Raw genomic sequence first — 17,087 nt, forward strand, 5'->3', positions numbered from 1 at the left:
AGTGGAGCAAGTAAAGTTAAGGGTGTCTTTGACCGGGCCACTTTGTCCTAAATAAAGTCTTTGACAAAGGTGGAAACTACACATACTCTTGAACTAGAGAAAACACAAGCTGGACATAGCCAATTTGACTCAGTGCAGTATCAGAAGGAAAACAGCTGAATTCAGAGGTTAAAGCTGACTGAAGTTAGTAGGGTCATTACATGATAAGCAGCAGAAGCATAGGCAGAGGTCACTATTTGATTTTTAACTTGCTATCATGTCTCTATAAGATTGCTATTCTCTTGCATGTCTGTAAGTTTGCTGTCCTATAACTGTGCCTTTACTATTTTTAGGACTGTGCCCTTACAGAGGTACATGTGAGAGTTTGAGATTCCACAGCAAGACAGTGTACAAGGAGGCGACCAGGCAGGCTTTCTCTATTGATATCAACTCATTCTCTAAAAGTATAAAGTGTAGGTGATGGAACCGACTATAAGACACAGAAATGCAGAACTTCTGCCTTCTGATTCTTGACGAAGTGATCAAAACAAATGCTGAAGAAAGAAACAGCCTCTGTGCCCAGTGAACCCCACTTTGCTTTCCTGTTTGCCAGGACTGGATGTGCTGTGTCTCCCAGGGTCTCTGTGCAGGAGGTGTGGTGCTCTGTGTGGAAGTGCTGAGGAGGTAGAGAGTCTAAAAAGTGGATAGAGTCTAACAAGTGATAGCAGATGACTAAGTCATGGGGCACTGCCTGCAGATGTCCACAAGGTTTAATGTGTCCTCTGTCTTTTAGTCTCTGTGCTCATCCTGTGTGTTGTTTTCAGTAGCAACTAGGAGTTAGGCTGGATTGAAGTTTGACCATGGAATGAAGAGGAAACAAGGGATGGTAGGTGAAGTTCAGGAATGACAACCGTGTCAGCATTAGAATAGAGAGTAGGAAGAGTCCTTTGATTCGTTACTCCACACAACAGAGCAGCAGACTGGTGGGTTAAACAACGGACAGTACTTTCCACCATTCTGGAGTTGGGATATTCAACACCAAGGTTTCAGAGTGGCTATAATTGTGAGAGCTGTCTTCCTGGCTTACATGGTAGAGGCAGGGGCAATCGAGGTATGCATCTATTTTTAGGGCACCATTCTCATACTTTACTTACTTTCTGATCATCCAGATCTAGATATCATTATGTGGGAGGTTAGAATTCTATTTTAGTTAATTTTCTCTCTCTTATTGCTGAGATAAAATATCTGACACCCAAAATTAAGGAAAGAAAGATTTATTTAGGTCACAGTTAGTTTGAAGTTTCAGTCCATAATCAGCTGGCTCTAAGGCAGGGTGGTACAGCACTCGAACAACACTTCAATGCAGAAGAAGACAGAAGAGGGGAAAGCAAGCCTCTTTTCTGCCTTTATATTGTAAGCAGGTTTCTACCCCTCCCAGGGCAGGTGAAACACTCACACATCTCCAGGTCCTTTTCTTGCACAGGATGAGGATCTTTACAAGGTAAGGATCCTGGCCCCTTGCTGAGTCATTTAGTTACATTTCTAATCTTCTCAAGTTGGCAAAATGAATGGTCCATTACAACATCCTGGAGCTTAAACAGTCATTCCAAAGAATATCCTCTACACTGCAGGATGCAGAATTGGTGTATTAATTAAGCTTCTAAACCTCTCAAATTGACACAATGTATCAATAAGTACAGACTTCAATCCATAATGAACAACTTTGAATTTAATCTAAGAGAAATATGAATTTATAAAAAACCTTCAAGCTAATGGGTGTGTGCATGTATGTGACATTGATTAATATGTTTCTGGTCCCAGGATTCATTTTTAGATGTCTACTTTAGTGTTTACAACTAGGCTGTGAGACAGATGATGTTATTAAACCAATTTTCCAGAAGATAGAACTGAAACTCACAGATGTTCATATGACAGGTTCACATGAGATTGCAATCCAGTTTTGTCTAAATCCAAACACTGTATCACATTGGGAAATAGCTTAGGGGCAGAGTACTTGTCTAGTGAGCATGAGGTCTGAGCCTGATGCTGAGCATCATAAAAAAATGAACAGCAAAATCAGAAAATGAAACTGGAACAAAACACAGACCATTTGGTGTGGAATCTTCAGCAATGAGAATCCTGAAAAATATTTGTCTGGATACCATGGAAAGAATAACAATTGTTATTACTGAAATCAGGATTTAGGCTAATAGGAAATTCAGTTCTCCAGGGAAGGGATGATGCTATCTAAATAACTCATGATTCTAAGGAAGTTAGAGAGAAGTGAATGTATTTGATGAAGCAATGAATATGTAGGGTGAAGAGAAAAATAAACTTTCACATTTTGATTCTGGTGTAGGGAACTGGATGAGTTTAGCGCCATTCACTAGTAGACATGGATGAGAACATTCATCCAAGGAAAGCATTGTGATTTTCGAATTGCGTTGAGTATTTCCAATGAGGTTGATGGTGAAGAGTTGGGTAACTGGCAGGAGCAAGAGAGTAAGATGATTAAAAAGGAAACCCAGGACATCATCTTGCACAAAAGTGTAAGGTCACCCAAGGGTCTGTCTGGAGGCAGAGAAGTCCACAATCTTTAAAAGAAGGCAAAAACCATTATTAATAGACAGGATTTCTCAAAAGATTATTAAAGATAGAGTCAAAAAAGTAAGAAAGTAGAGTCTAGGAAACAAGGGTGCAGTTTCATGATTTTGCAAGCTGATTGAGATGCAGGCTCAGGACAATTTTCTGTCTCCTCTCCCATTCCATTTGGCATGAAATGAGAGAAAGATTTGTGAGGTCATTAGCACTAGCATACATGAGGTTGGAAAATGATGAGAATGTTGAAAACAGGAGCATTGAAATTTGACAGGGAAGCATAATCCCAGGTAAGCAAGATGGGCAAGTTATTTTATATGAATTCGGAAAAACAATGATGAACCATTCCAAGATGCTCATAGCACATTCAGTGATTCAGATGAATACTCTCCTCCAGCAACTCTTTGGTGTGATTTGCTTTAATAAATATGTAGATGAACTCCAAGTTTCCATAGACATTTGATAGACCAGTGTCCTTTGATTCAATAAGATTCTAATGTTTATTACTCTTTCTAGGACAGATTGAGAGCTAAGACAGAGCCCAGAAAGAAAAGGCAGGGAGGAAGAGTCAGGACAAAAAAGGGTCCGTGAGTTCTCCTCATCTTTTGAAAAAATCTATACTGTTAAGACTGTCTAGTGTGGAGGGAGGCTGATGGATGAGAAGGGATACTAATGGGCATAAAATGATTAGTTTCATTCTCAAAACTCATAAAACTCAATATGACATAGCAGTTTTCCTATCTTCTGAGAGATGAGTTGAAATAAGTATTTTCTGTTGACCATCTGGGCTGGCCTTGAGGGATTTCACATGTGACTGACAAATAAGGACACTTGGGTTGATTATATACCTTGACTGCTGGAAATAATATAATAATGAGCATGGGGGGTGCACATTGCTTTTTTGATGTACTAGTTCATTTCTTTTGGATACACATGAAATTTTGCTAGACTATAAAAGTAGTTCTATCTTTAATTATTTCAAGTTTTTCCATGCGGTTAGCTTATTATTAAAGTCTACTTTTTCATTTATTTTTATTTTCTATTAGTGAGTGTCTTTTTATGGATCATTCTTACATTTGAAATACCATTCCTTTTATTTATTTCAAGAAGTGTATCTCTGGCACGTATTTCTTCCTGAAAATATAAACAAATGGAAAGGAATGACTGTGAGTTATTAACTGAATTGAGGACAATGTTGTTTACTATAAAGTGTTGTTATTAATTTGTGACTCTAATACATTTGATTTCTGTTGAATATCTTGCTGCTTATGATCAAAATCTTTATCATTCTCATAGTGCCTTTTTACAAATAGGCTAAGCCTTCTGTACTGTGGCAATTCCTCATTTTCTTATCCACATTAGTTAGCTAGTAGGGTTAAAATAAAAAACCTAATAATTCAATATCTTAATGTAATTAAAATTGTGCTCATTCTTGCCTATATTTCTTGATGTTTGATAAAGGCTTCCTCCAAAGTATAATTTCATGCATTCAATAAAATTAATAGCATATATTATTAAAGTATGATTTTTGAAATTTGGTTTGCCAAAACAGACTTATTGTTTCTTAGGATTGTTCAGAAGTTGGATGGTGCAGAATTTTAATCCTCAAAGATTCTTCATACCGGTTTTGCTTTGTTACATAATAACATTAAATTAAACTGGCAAAGTTTAGTGTGTTGGTTGTTTTCATGCAACCAACTCATTCAGGGTATGAGATCATCCGGTCCTGATTAAAGTATATTTAAGATATGACATATTGTCTAAGAATGTAGCTCAGTGAATTAGTGTGAGACCATATCATCTGAACTTTACTTTTTCTAAGACTAATGTTTCTTAGTGTTTTCTTCCAAACTCTGGGTTCCTAAGTAACATATGAAAATAATGCTTAAGGATTATTTTCCTATTTATTGTATAGAGAACTCAATATAATTGGATTTACTTACAGTGATTGGTATGAAAATGTAGAAATAGGGCCACTTAGGTTGAACTTGTACTACAGAAAGATCAGAATGAGACATGCTAAAAAATTACTATCTATAGCATAATCAATATCACATCAGATATTATTTGGAGCTTCTGGAGAAGGAGAAAGTACTTTTGAGGAAGGAAGAATAAGTGTTATTCCTAGAAAAAGTTACCAATTTAGGAGTTCTAAATAAGTCAGGACTTCCTTCATAAGTGTAATTCTGCTAAGAACAATGTTTAATTCATCTTCAGTTTTGCCCAAAATATAACATTGGGAATTTTCAGAAATTATAAACATGAGCCAATAGTCTCTGCTTAATATAGATGTTTCCATGGGTACACAGAATTTTGAAGTGACCCAGTAAATGACTAACAGCAAATTTAGCAAATGGGGAGGCACATCAAACACCTAGCGGAAGGCTGCAGCTTTAAAATGCTGACCACTAAAAAAACATTGTACTATAGTTATGTAATTCAGCACAGGGTATTCTGGGGGCCAGGCATCAGCCCAAGGAGCTCTGATCAATACCTGGGTTTCCACCTCAAATGTTAGTGGTTAGGTGGCTGGTAGTATTGTTTTACACAACCAGTGCTGCCTCTATGACTGAAGATTTCATTCTGGAAAATCAGATCAATGAAGGGGTCTCATTGCATAGAAAGCTGTCATGCTTGCAAATATAAAAAAATTAAATATTATGACCAGTTCTAGAGGCTATGCTGCATATTTGTTTGAGTCAATGAGGGGGAAATTCTGACATTTAATACATAATTAGTACTATTTCATGACCACTTAGGAATAGAAAATCCTCTATTTTAGTAGGCATCAGAAAAGTTATGTAAGTAATTTATCTCCACTCTAAGGAAAATCTAAAGGCTCTTGCCTGAATTGAAGTGTCTTACGTATACATTGTCTTGAAATGATGATCAATAGTTCCTGAATGAAGCTGAAAATCAACAAACACCAACAACTAATCTTAGTTCATCAGCCCCAGAGAGAGATGAACTGAGATATTTTATTAGTCTTGCTGCATTAGAACTCCTTCACTAATCAGCAGGTATAAGTGATATCTGATATTATTGTTTTGTCTCTGACTTAAATGTCTGTGAAGTTTAAGAAACAATACCATTGTCTTCATCAACTGCTGTAGTAATTTATATGCTCTTACCCTCTGGCTTCGCTTGGTAACTCTGCCTACCCATACCAGATATTGCACTGAGTCACACAGATTTCTAAAACGTCACATGTCCATTATCCTGGTACCACAATCATCTGAACCCAGAGACCTACTCTGCTATTCTTGCGATCCTCTTATAGAACATAAAAATGCAAGACCCATCTTAGGAATGATTTAAGTATCCCTCAGCAATGATTTTTCCCTGCTTGTTTAAAACATGGACTAGCCTATCCCAAGCTTATATGTGGGCTAACACAACCTTTTTTTGCTTCAGCATGATTCAGATCCTACCTTATATTTGCTTCTGTTTGACAAGAAACTAGTGCTATGGTATGTGTCTAGATGTACCCCCAAAGCCGCATGCAGTCATAGAGCTGGGTTCTTCAGAGACAGGTGAATCTAGAGTTTGTGATTGGCTCATTGTTTAGTGCTGGGATTGTGGGTGTGAATGCTACACCTCTCCTAGGGGTGTAGTCTGCCTACAATATAAGATATGGAAGGGGCTCTCTCTCCTTTTTCCTTTTAGTTTTGCTATCCTCTTCTGCCATGAACTGTGCCTCTCTACCATGTGCCTCTTTGCTTGGAACCAGCGGATATAAACTCAAACCTTTACAAACTGAGCTAACTAAACCTTTACCCCTTTAACTTTTGAGTGTCAGGTAGTTGTCTTAGTGATGAGAGAAATGTAACTGAGACAATCTAGGTAGTGTTACCTTTACTTTTATATTATTTTATTTAAGGTGTGCATATAGCCATTCTCAACTGGTGTAATCTAATTTAGTAGAATAATATATTAATACAGAATTAGAAATATAAACATTTTAACACTGTATGAAGTACCAAACAGTAAGTACTTTTAAAAGAAAAACTAATGCCTTTCATTCTTAGGGATGTTAAGAGGACAAAATATTTTCTTAATGATAAGTTCAGAAAAAGTCATAAGCATGTGATCTGGTTTTTAGATCATGAAATTACATATGGACCCAAAGGAATGGAGGCATTCCTGGTTAACTCAGGCTATTTCCTCAGATTGAATTCCTCCCTTGTTATTCTGACTTTCCTCATACTTTTGTCCTTAAAAGTTCCCAGACCAGCCCCCCACACCTACAAAAGCTCACACACACTAAACTATCTCTAAAGATGTGCTTTTCTGTGATGCATCTTATCATAACGAAACTAGCTTAAAGTATTTGCAGTTGCCATTTCCTTCCCTTGACAGCTATGAATCACTGTCACAGAGAATAATACAGATAGTTTATGGTTGCCTTCTATTTCCAGTTTCTCATCTTTACTTCATATTCAAAGCAAAATATTGCTCCTCTCTAAACTGTGGTTTATTTATACAAGCAAAATTCTATATATCAAAGCTATGTTTCATTGATTTTTGTTTCAAAATCAGTTTAGTCTTCATAGCAATACAATTAATAATCCCTAAGTCTTGGAAACGGCCTAAATGATGAATGATAAAAAATGTGGTATTTATAAAAAATGGAGTTCTACTTTGCCATAAAGAATGATAAACTTGAGTCATTTGTAGGATAAATGATGCACCTTGATACCACGATGTTAAGTGAAGTAAGTCGTACATACCACTTAAATATCCTGTTTTCTCTTACATGTGAAATACAAATTATAAATAAAGACCAAAATAGAGAACAGGAAGGAGCTTTCGAGGAACTGCTGCAAACAGCTCAGGATCTGTGGCTCTTCTGGGTGCCACACAAAGCCTGGGGACTGGGTTTTCCTTGTTCTTCCATTTTCCTGTATTAGAAAGGGTCTCTGCCTTCCCAGGAGATTAAAAACGTGTCACCTAATATTTACGGACCTGGCTAGAGTTTCTTGCAGATGGGTTTCTGTGATGTGCAAAGGTACCTGATTTGGACAGAAATATCACCCTATCTCACTGCACAGACAGACAGCGTTTCCACTGCCAAACCCTCACACATCGTACTCTGTAGAGAAAACACTAATTTCTCTGTTCACATTGCCTGGGTCACTGCTAACACAGTGGATTGAATTATTCTTATAGATAGGAAAATATATATGTATTGTTCCTTATTTAATTTGTACAATTTCCTCATACTGTACAATATGAAATTTGTAAAATATGAAATACTGTACAACATGAAATTTGAACAACTTCCTCATACTCTTTAATGCTTTCTCCCTTGCCTGTTTCTCCAACTTGAAAAATAACTATAAAGTAATACAGTGCACGCTATTTCTGGATGCTATAAAGGAATGCCAAGCATAAAAGTTGCTTGACATTTACCTTTATCTGTGAAATTATATCTTCCAAAATGATAAAGAAAAGTAATAGATTTATAGCTATATTTGAATTAAACTTTAAATTGAAAAAAAGAGAAACAGAAAGGCATAGTCCTTTCCACAGAGAGCCCTTTTGTAATACTGACTCTTGTTCACCACGGTAAAATTGAGAAGATTAAGCTTTTAATTTGCGTTTTTCAAATCATGATAAATTTATGATGAGCTTTTTCACAGGGGCAAATGATATTCCTTTTTACTCCCAGTTTGTGCCCACACCTATACCAATGAGCAGGGATCTGTTCTGTGCTCATCCATTTTAAAGCTATCAAAGTAAGCAATCTTCCTTTATCAAGTTGTAGAAATTTCAACGTCTTATTTAATTGTGTAGATTTTATAGGAAAGAACTTTGAGTGTTGTCCATTGGTACTTTGCACATATTGTTATGAACAAAGAATTTCTCTTCTTTTTTGTTATTGTCATATAGCATAGGATGTAATGACATACAGCATAGGTAAATGTTCAAATGTGAAACAATATTGTGTATCTAATAAGGTTTATAATAAAATCATACTGAAATTAAATGAAAATTCCAAGTATTTGCTATTGAGAATGAAAAAATAAATAAGAGAAAGGAAAAAGAATCATGAAAAGAGAAAAATACTGACATTTGTTAGAAAGCAAATATAAGCAAGATTAGGGATGATGTATCATAAGCTTCTCAGAAAAGAGACAGCTCGATTCCAGAAGGAGTGAATGTTAATAATTGCCTGGTAGTTATTTTGCTGACTGAAAGTACAGTGTATGCCAGTGCACCAGGTGCAGATATGATGATAAAAAGACTCTTGCAAATGTGTGATAGAAAACAAGCATGGATATTGAAAAACTCAGGAGAAAAACATAAATGGGAGAAAACTATGTAATATTGGAGGTTTTAAGTTAAAATTCCCCAAAAGAAATACAACTGGAAGTGAACAAGCATGCTAAAAGACACTAAAATTTAAAGAACTGTCCCACACAAATTTTGTTACTCTGTCTTTTCCTGTGTTGAGTTTCAGTAGATTTTCCAATCTTGACAGGTTGCTTGAAGTGACAGCATTGAGAAATGTACGCAGTGCTTGTTGATCTTGAAATTTCACTTCATAGGGAAATTTTTCTCTATGAGTAGAGATTTGTATGGTCTGAGAAAAGATGAAACAAAATTTGGAGCAGAAAGCAATGTAGTAGGGGCTTGTTGTAGATTTTATACTTTAATCCAACATAGATGAACATTTAATACTTTCAAAAAGTTTCCAGACATCAAAAACCAATGACCTTGTATTAAATAGAATCTCTTCCTACTGTGGAACAATTTGTACATCAAAAATGGAAGAAAGAAAAATATTAAATACGTGGAAATTGTAAAGAAACAGCTTGTAAGGAAACTGTTCTACAAGGTGTGATCCCTGGAGAATTACAAAATATCTTCAGCAAATGAATATAAAAACAGGATATACTACCAGTGCTGAGATGCTGGTTAACACTATCAGCTTATAGATATTAATATGTTTGAAGCAAATAAGAAATTACTAATATCAGTGATCTCTTCACATATGTAAAAAGAAAATAACAGTGCTAATACATATTAAAGTTATCTATCTATCTACTGTCTTTCTACTTTCTTTATATAGATATGGTTCAATTATTAGAGACCAAAGTGTTTAAGCATAATACTGAGAGAAAAATATTGACATAAAATATAATCTAATACTGCACTGAGTGTTTTAACAGGGCCTAGTTGATAAATGAAGTTAGAAATTATTTGATGTTTTCTTTTAAAACTTTTCTACAATACACATACTTAATTACATATAATGTATAATATGATATATTTTTCAAATATCTGTATTTTAACCTATTTTTTTCTTAAAATTTATTATTACAACCATATACTGTTAAATTTATTATTATATTATATTTGTTAGATGGTTATTATATATTATTTATTATATTATTATTAAATTTATTATTATAATTCAATATTTGTTTTTACTTTTGCAAAATTGTTAATGGTTTCCTTTTCTAAATTTCTATGAATACTTAGAAATTATTTTTAGTTGTCCTTAGAAGGTGCTATTTCCATATTAGTTTTCTCCAGTTTATCATTAGGTGGAAAAGAGTTGTAAACATTCTATGTCTGTGGAAAATTTATTACTTTGCTATCTATTGAAGTCTTATATCTAAATATTACCTCCATACAAGCCTCATGTGCTAATAAGAGGAGATTTTTGGAGTTGGCTGAGCTAGGGTGGATGAATGTGGATTGAGGTTGTGATACTTGGCTGAATGGTTAGTTTTCTAATTGGTTTCATATAGCTCTTGGTTGGATTAATGGAAGCCCCACCCTGGCTGTGAATGGCAGCAGTCAATAGATTACAGTCTTCATGGAATATAAAGGGACAGAGGAAGTCTAGCTGCTGCTGCTGCTGTGGCTTGGTGTCTCCTGCCTGCCCTGACATAGACTGCTTCTCCTCTGCTATTCCCCTCTTACATGGCTCCCTGCCTGGAAATCAGGTAAGTATGGACTGAAACCTCTACAAATTGTGAACTAAATAAACCTCCCTTCTTTTCACTTGTGGTTTTTACATACTTTGTCCCAACAATAAGAAAAATAGCCAAGATGCATATTTATGTTGTTCCCAAATTATAGAATGTATATATTTTTGTCAGATGCTTTACTTTAGAAATTAAGAAAGTCTTAGAGACACTACAACACCATGTTCTTATTGGGAAAACCTTCTAAATTCTGAGTCATTAATATTATATAATGCATAACTGCAAAATTCATCCTGGAATAATCATAGTAAAATTCTAAAACATGAATGGACTAATTAAACAAATTATTGTTTTCTGTCTTTGCTCAGCTTGATTCCCTCTGCGTGGAGAGAACTACCTACATTATATTGGGGAAACTATTATTTTTCCCTTTACATCAATAGCACATTTATTGTCCTTGAACCGTGACCACACTACAGGCTCATTCTGAGTTTCAAGAATTGTATGGAACCGAATTTTCTATTCTGTTTAAACTGAATCTTCTTAGTACTTATCATTCTCAAACTCAGTGGTAGTCAGTGAATCTCTGTGGTACAAATCTTGAATCTTAGATCTCTATTGTAGTGGAGTTTCTTTTCTTCTGGAAAGAGCCACTTACTTCTGAGGTCACCTAAAGAATTTTTAAAATTACTTTTGTTGTTGTTCTGACAGATCTTCACTTGTGATCTAATATTTATACTTACATGGAATCTGTTATTGGTAATGAGAATGGTACAAATTCATGGCAAATATTAACTTTGATGTACACACGTTCCTAGGAGCTGATGCTACTCCAGATGGTGCAAGGCAGGCTGGCACTGACCTGCTTGTGAGAGGCTTCCGAGGGAGTGGAATATTTACTAAGAAAGGCAATGTGTGTCCTAAACAGGGACTGCCTTCTTAGAGTGTTTTGAGAGAGAAGAAATGTGATGGTAGCAATTTCTGCATTACACCGTGTGCGATGTGGCTGTTTCAGCTTGTTGAGGTTCACGGAGGGAAAGAGGGGAAGACCACTTAGGGCAGTCATATCTGCAAAAGCAGAGCTTGTGTTCAAAAAACATTGCACTTTCTTATTTAAAAAGCTGCTACACTGTGCTTATTGGGTCATTCCTAAAAGATTCTGACAATGCAAGCCACCCTTCATGATCATAGATTGAAATCTAAAGAAAAATTGACATACTCCAAGGACAGATAAAAACTCCAGGCATTTAAAATCCTGTTCCAGTCTCCCTCATTCTTTAAGCACACCCTGGGTTTCACTTTTCTTTCCCATTGTATAAAATTTAAACCCAGTCCTTTAGCTGCTCACCCAGTGTCCAAGCTAAGTTCGTATGTGTGACTCCCAAGCAATAGGAATTTCTCATACAGATTAATAACAAGAAAAAGCAGTTTAAAGGTGGGTTTTCCATCTTTTCAATAAACTAAAAGGTAACTGTGAAGTGGCAGAGATAATTCCTTACCCTCTTGGTAAGAAACAGGGCAAGATCCATATCTATGTGCAGTCACTGAAAACAACAGCACAGCAGAAGGGAGATGAGCTCAAACATCGTGAGGATGAACTTCAGGAGCACAGGAAACGCCATTGTGAGTCATGAGGGAGAGAAAAATTAGAGATCTGTGAAGAGATGCTTTCAGCCATTGGCACACTGTTAGACATGCTTTACTCGTGGACCAACACTGTGGTGGCAAATATCCCACTCTTTCCCATACACCTCACCTCTCTATGACTGTACTCTGCAGTGTGCAGTTCCACCCTCTTAAAATATCAGACCAGCGCAATGACCTCTTGTTATCCAGCTTGTTTTTTTATGAACAAGATCACAAATGGATGCTTAGTTCCAAAACCATTTTTACTGAGATTTCTGAATCTGAGACTATGTTCGAATCCATCTATGTCCCATAGTGATATGAATCCTCATCACAGGGCATGAGTTAAAACTTCCTGACAGGGAAAGGCAGTTGGATTTTTCAAATCATTAGTCTGAATGGAAGAGAAACTTTTTACTTTATGGTTTATTAGAGTAAAAATTATTAAATGTATTCCTGAGTGCCATGTGTTCTACCCCCAACTAAAAGTTTTATTTAGTCTCATAAGATGTGCTCAAAAAGTAAAACCTCTTTGAATTAATAAATTTATTCACTTAGAATCAAGTTTTTGGCCATTTTTATGTGCAAGACATAAAGTCACTTTGTATATGAATAAAGGCCAAGAAATTGCATACCTGGAAATCTGGAAATACTTACTGATATGATATCTGCAGGGAATATACCAATCTCCATGGCACCTTCAAATAAATTTATGCCATGAATTATTGTGAATACCAGTGCAGCCAGAAAGCTCACAAACTTTACTAATACAAAGGCCACAGTCTGGAAGTGGAAAAGAAAACCAAATGTTTATTCATGCATTCTGGTGAATGTTACATTGATGCACAAACATGGATGCACACACAACCTTTTAAAATAAGAAAATTGAAATTTGTTAAAATGCAAAAGTTTTTATACCATGAGTGCATATTTTCAGTTGTGGCTAGAAATAGATAAAGGACTATGGGTGCTGAAAAGAAATCATTTTGGGATCTCAAAACAGAGTGAAATCTGAGAAGTGTTGTGTTGTTCATTTAAGGTGTCAATGGTGGTGCAAATCTTAGCTGTTTTAGGTTTTTAAACTACAGGGAAACTCACCATGTAGTAATTCACTATGATTTCAGTCACCACGGTCAGAATTCCTGATGTGATATACTGTAGAAAATAAAGGTTAATTAGTTTGCCTGGAAATACATTCTTTGTACTCACTTTTTCTAAAACCAAGTGTTTCCCAATGTTCCTCCCCACACTCTGTGCTCTTAACATTCCTTAGGATTACATTCATGTTTACAGTAGTAGAGGAATGAATATTATTTGTATTTACTTACAATGAGTGGTACCAAAAGATATACATAGGGCAACACATTGTGGAATTGTATTATGGAAAGGTCAGAATGAAACAAATCAGAAATCACTATTGCCCACAGGACAGTCAGCCCCATGCCACACATCATTTGGAGCACCTGGAGAAGGAGAAAGTGTCTCTTAGGTAAGAGGAGTAAGTGTAAATCTTAGATAAAAGTACTTCCCTACATGGTGATTTTGAGAGTCCTTATAAGGGAAATTGTCTTCAGATTAATGCCTAAATTAATCTCCTGCATTTCTAAAATGGCATTGGCAATTTTCATAAATCATATATGTGTTCTTTATACTTAAAGAGTTGGTAGAGCATCATGGTTGTGTTTCCACAACCATGCCAAACTCTTAGGTCATCTAGAAACCTGATCTAGAAAAAATTTAGGGGAATACAAATCTATTTCATAATAATCATTCTTAAAAATGCTCACCCCTACAACACACTGTGGTGTATTCATAGTATTCTGCACACGACGTAGTTCAGATGAATGATGGGTCTGCCTCTTGAATGTCCACAGTGATGTCACTGATAGTATTGCTTTGCACAGCCTGTGATGTTTTGATGACTACAGATGGGTTATCCTGGAAAATCAGATCAAAGGATGAATCTCTGATTCCATACAATATTTCCACGAATGTCAATATCAAAGTAGATGTAGGTAGTGTGGCAACTTCTAGAAATTAGGCTTCATATTGATTTCAATAATGACTGAGGAAATTCCAAGATTTAGTATTTATCATTTTTTCTTGCCCATTTTCAACAGCATGCCCTCTATTATAGTGTCACAAAGACTATGCAAGAAATATTTTCTTACCCCAATACAAATCCAGTGATTCTAGTGTGAATTCAAGAGTCCCGTATACACAGAGTCCAAAATGTTGATAGTATTAGCAGGATGGAGCCTGAAAATAAAAGAACAGCAGCCACTAATCCTAGTATTCATGTTCCAGAGAGATACAAGGTGAAAAAATTCATTAGTTTTGAGACATTAGAACTGTTTGATTCATCCTCATATTTAATTAAGCTCTCTTATTGTTATTTCTATTTTGTTCTGGGGCTCAGGTGTCTTGGGAAGTTGAAGATACGATGATGTCACTCTTAGTCAGCCACCCTGTGACCTCAGGCTCCCACATTCTGGTTTCTCCTGCTCACTCTGACTCCACAGCACATGGACTGTGAACAGCCACATAAACTCCTGAGCAGCCATCTGTGCATGGGTGGGTGCCCTTCTTACCTGAGCCCACACCCTCCTCTTCCACCATCCTGATTCCAGAGCAGGAATGCAATGCACAATGTTCATGGGCTGGAGATGGTTTCAGTCTGCATTGGTAATGAGTCTTCTACATTTAGAGACATAGACCTCCATGGAATTAGAATATTTTTTGTTTGTGTTTGGTACTGGGGATCAAATGCATGACCTCACACTTTCCAGGTAGGTGCTTGTGCCGCTGAGCTAAATCCCCAGCCCACCTCCATGGAATTAATTGTGTGCTAGTGTAACCTAATATAACCTCATCGTGATGGAGACAGTTTCCATGTTACAGTCATTAATTTTTTGTACCTATATTTCAGGAAACTAGACATTTTCCTCATACTGCATTTGTGTTTCCATTCAAAGTACATTATACTGATTTTCCAGAAGTTTTCCACATGGTTATAATGCAATTTGGAAGGAAAAATATATTGACATAGAATTTCCATACAATTTTACATTGCTAACATTGCTATATATTTTAGAGAAATTCATATTTCTTATTTTGAGCTAAATGATCATAATAGAATATATTTTCATTTTTGTCAATCAGAATACTAAGTCGAGGAAGGAGAGTCACAAAGACACAGAATTTAAATTATGGGATTAATTTCATTTTCTTTGAATGGCTACTTCACATAGAATCACCTTCGTTGTTCTTCTCCCCTGTTGTCATCACTGACAGTCACCCCCTCCGTCCTCCCATTCCCTAATTTTCTATTTTTCTCCGCTGAAGAGCATAGGTGCTATTAGTTTTTAAATTGTAGTTTGGTTGTACATATTTCTATAACATTATAATTACCTTAAAACAAATATTTATACTCACAGTTCCCTTCCTTTTGACAGTTAATATTTTAAAAGAACATAAACTACAATTTTCTATGTTTTCACCTCATGTTTCCCAATTTCTCATCTTTAATTCCTAGCCAAAGCAAAAATATCACCATATTTCAGACTAACTGTGACTCGTTCTTTATGAAGATAAAATTCCATATTTCAAATTTTGTTTAATTGATTTTTGATTTCAAAGCACCCTTATCCTAACCTCTAATCTCACTGCCTAGAACTTCCTGTTAAGTGTACTAAAATTGGGAGTATTATCATTCCAGAGCATAGCTATTATCATCCTTGATCAAAATTCCTGAAGTGAGAGAAAAATAGAAAGCAAACAGGGGTATAGAGGAGCAAGGCTGCTTGGTAATAGAGCTTAGGATCACTGCAAAGATACTCTGAGCTTCTATACATTCAGGACAGAATATGACAGTGAGGCAGAACTTTTATAAAATAACTTTTAGGCATGCTGATGTCATCCAACTAGGAGAGTTTTTGTTACATTATATAGTATATATAATAAAAATAACATTAATACCTGGTAATTATGTTCAGTGTAGAGTGTCAGTACATATACATATCATATTTTAACCATGTTTATTTCTCTCTCCCTTCCTTCTCTCCAATTTCCAGATCAACTTTTGGTTCCAGCAAAGTTTACCTCCTAGTTTCCTACCACCTAAATTTTATGAAGTGCATTTTATATAGCTTTGTCAGTTTGAATTGTTGTAAAATTGTATCTGAAAGTCAAAATCAGTTAAATTAAAAATAAAGCAATAACCAGAGACAATGATGGTCTTCTCAAATACTAATTCCTAATTTTATTACAACACTAATCTCCTCACAGGATTTCCTACCATGAACAACTCCAGAAAATGAATAAGCCTAAAAGTCTGTCATGAAAGACCATGGACTCTTGTAGTATAAAAAGTGTCATGGACATAAACAATAGGAGAGATACTTACCTCTGTCACCATGTGTCACTCTGACTTAACAAAGGAGGCCAGGGAACTTCACTGCACTCGCATACGCTTAAGATTCTGTCTGAAGGAGCTACCAAAAGACAGCATCTTACCTAGTCCTCATCCAGACCCCAAATAAACTATGAGTAGTGGATCTTCAGTGCAATTTAATTTTACTTTGTGAGAAGAGTCTCCAGCTGTTTAAGGAGATAAGAACACTCTACCTAAGATGGCAACTTCTTGGCCCGGATTTCTCGCACATGTGTTCCTGTGATAGGGTAACTTCCATCCCCTGTCAGAGCACTTTTTATCTCTACTTCTCAGACAGCCACATCTTTTAAAATTGCCACTTACATATCTGTTGTTTTCTTTAAGGAGAAATTTTATTTCTTGTTTTCATAGTGCCATAGACCAGTCTAGAAGGCAGTGCCTCACATTTGTAAAGTTATTTTTTAATGTTAAATTCTAATCTCATTTAGAAAATTTATATTGCATTATTCTGATAAATAGAAAGGATGTCTGTATTCTTCCTTCTTTCAATC

At 35.7% G+C, this 17,087-nt stretch overlaps 1 long non-coding RNA gene across 3 annotated transcripts; it reads right to left on the reverse strand.

The window, feature by feature from the left end:
- Positions 1-8,329: 8,329 nt before the first annotated feature.
- LOC134470982 (uncharacterized) lies at positions 8,330-16,729 on the reverse strand. Of its 3 annotated transcripts, none has more exons than XR_010040273.1 (8): positions 16,549-16,726; positions 14,315-14,402; positions 13,931-14,081; positions 13,472-13,606; positions 13,242-13,298; positions 12,801-12,926; positions 12,017-12,115; positions 8,330-9,163 (listed from the first exon to the last, which is right to left on the reverse strand). It is a non-coding gene; the product is annotated as an uncharacterized LOC134470982 (long non-coding RNA). The 3 variants fall into 3 exon arrangements; XR_010040275.1 differs by lacking the exon at positions 8,330-9,163 and adding an exon at positions 9,980-11,585 and having other exon boundaries at positions 16,549-16,729; XR_010040274.1 differs by lacking the exon at positions 12,801-12,926 and having other exon boundaries at positions 16,549-16,723.
- Between the last annotated feature and the right edge of the window lie 358 nt (positions 16,730-17,087).

Source organism: Cavia porcellus, unplaced genomic scaffold, assembly GCF_034190915.1.
Source record: "Cavia porcellus strain 051 isolate PalLab524CR breed Dunkin Hartley unplaced genomic scaffold, mCavPor4.1 scaffold_17, whole genome shotgun sequence".
Classification (NCBI taxonomy): domain Eukaryota; kingdom Metazoa; phylum Chordata; class Mammalia; order Rodentia; family Caviidae; genus Cavia; species Cavia porcellus.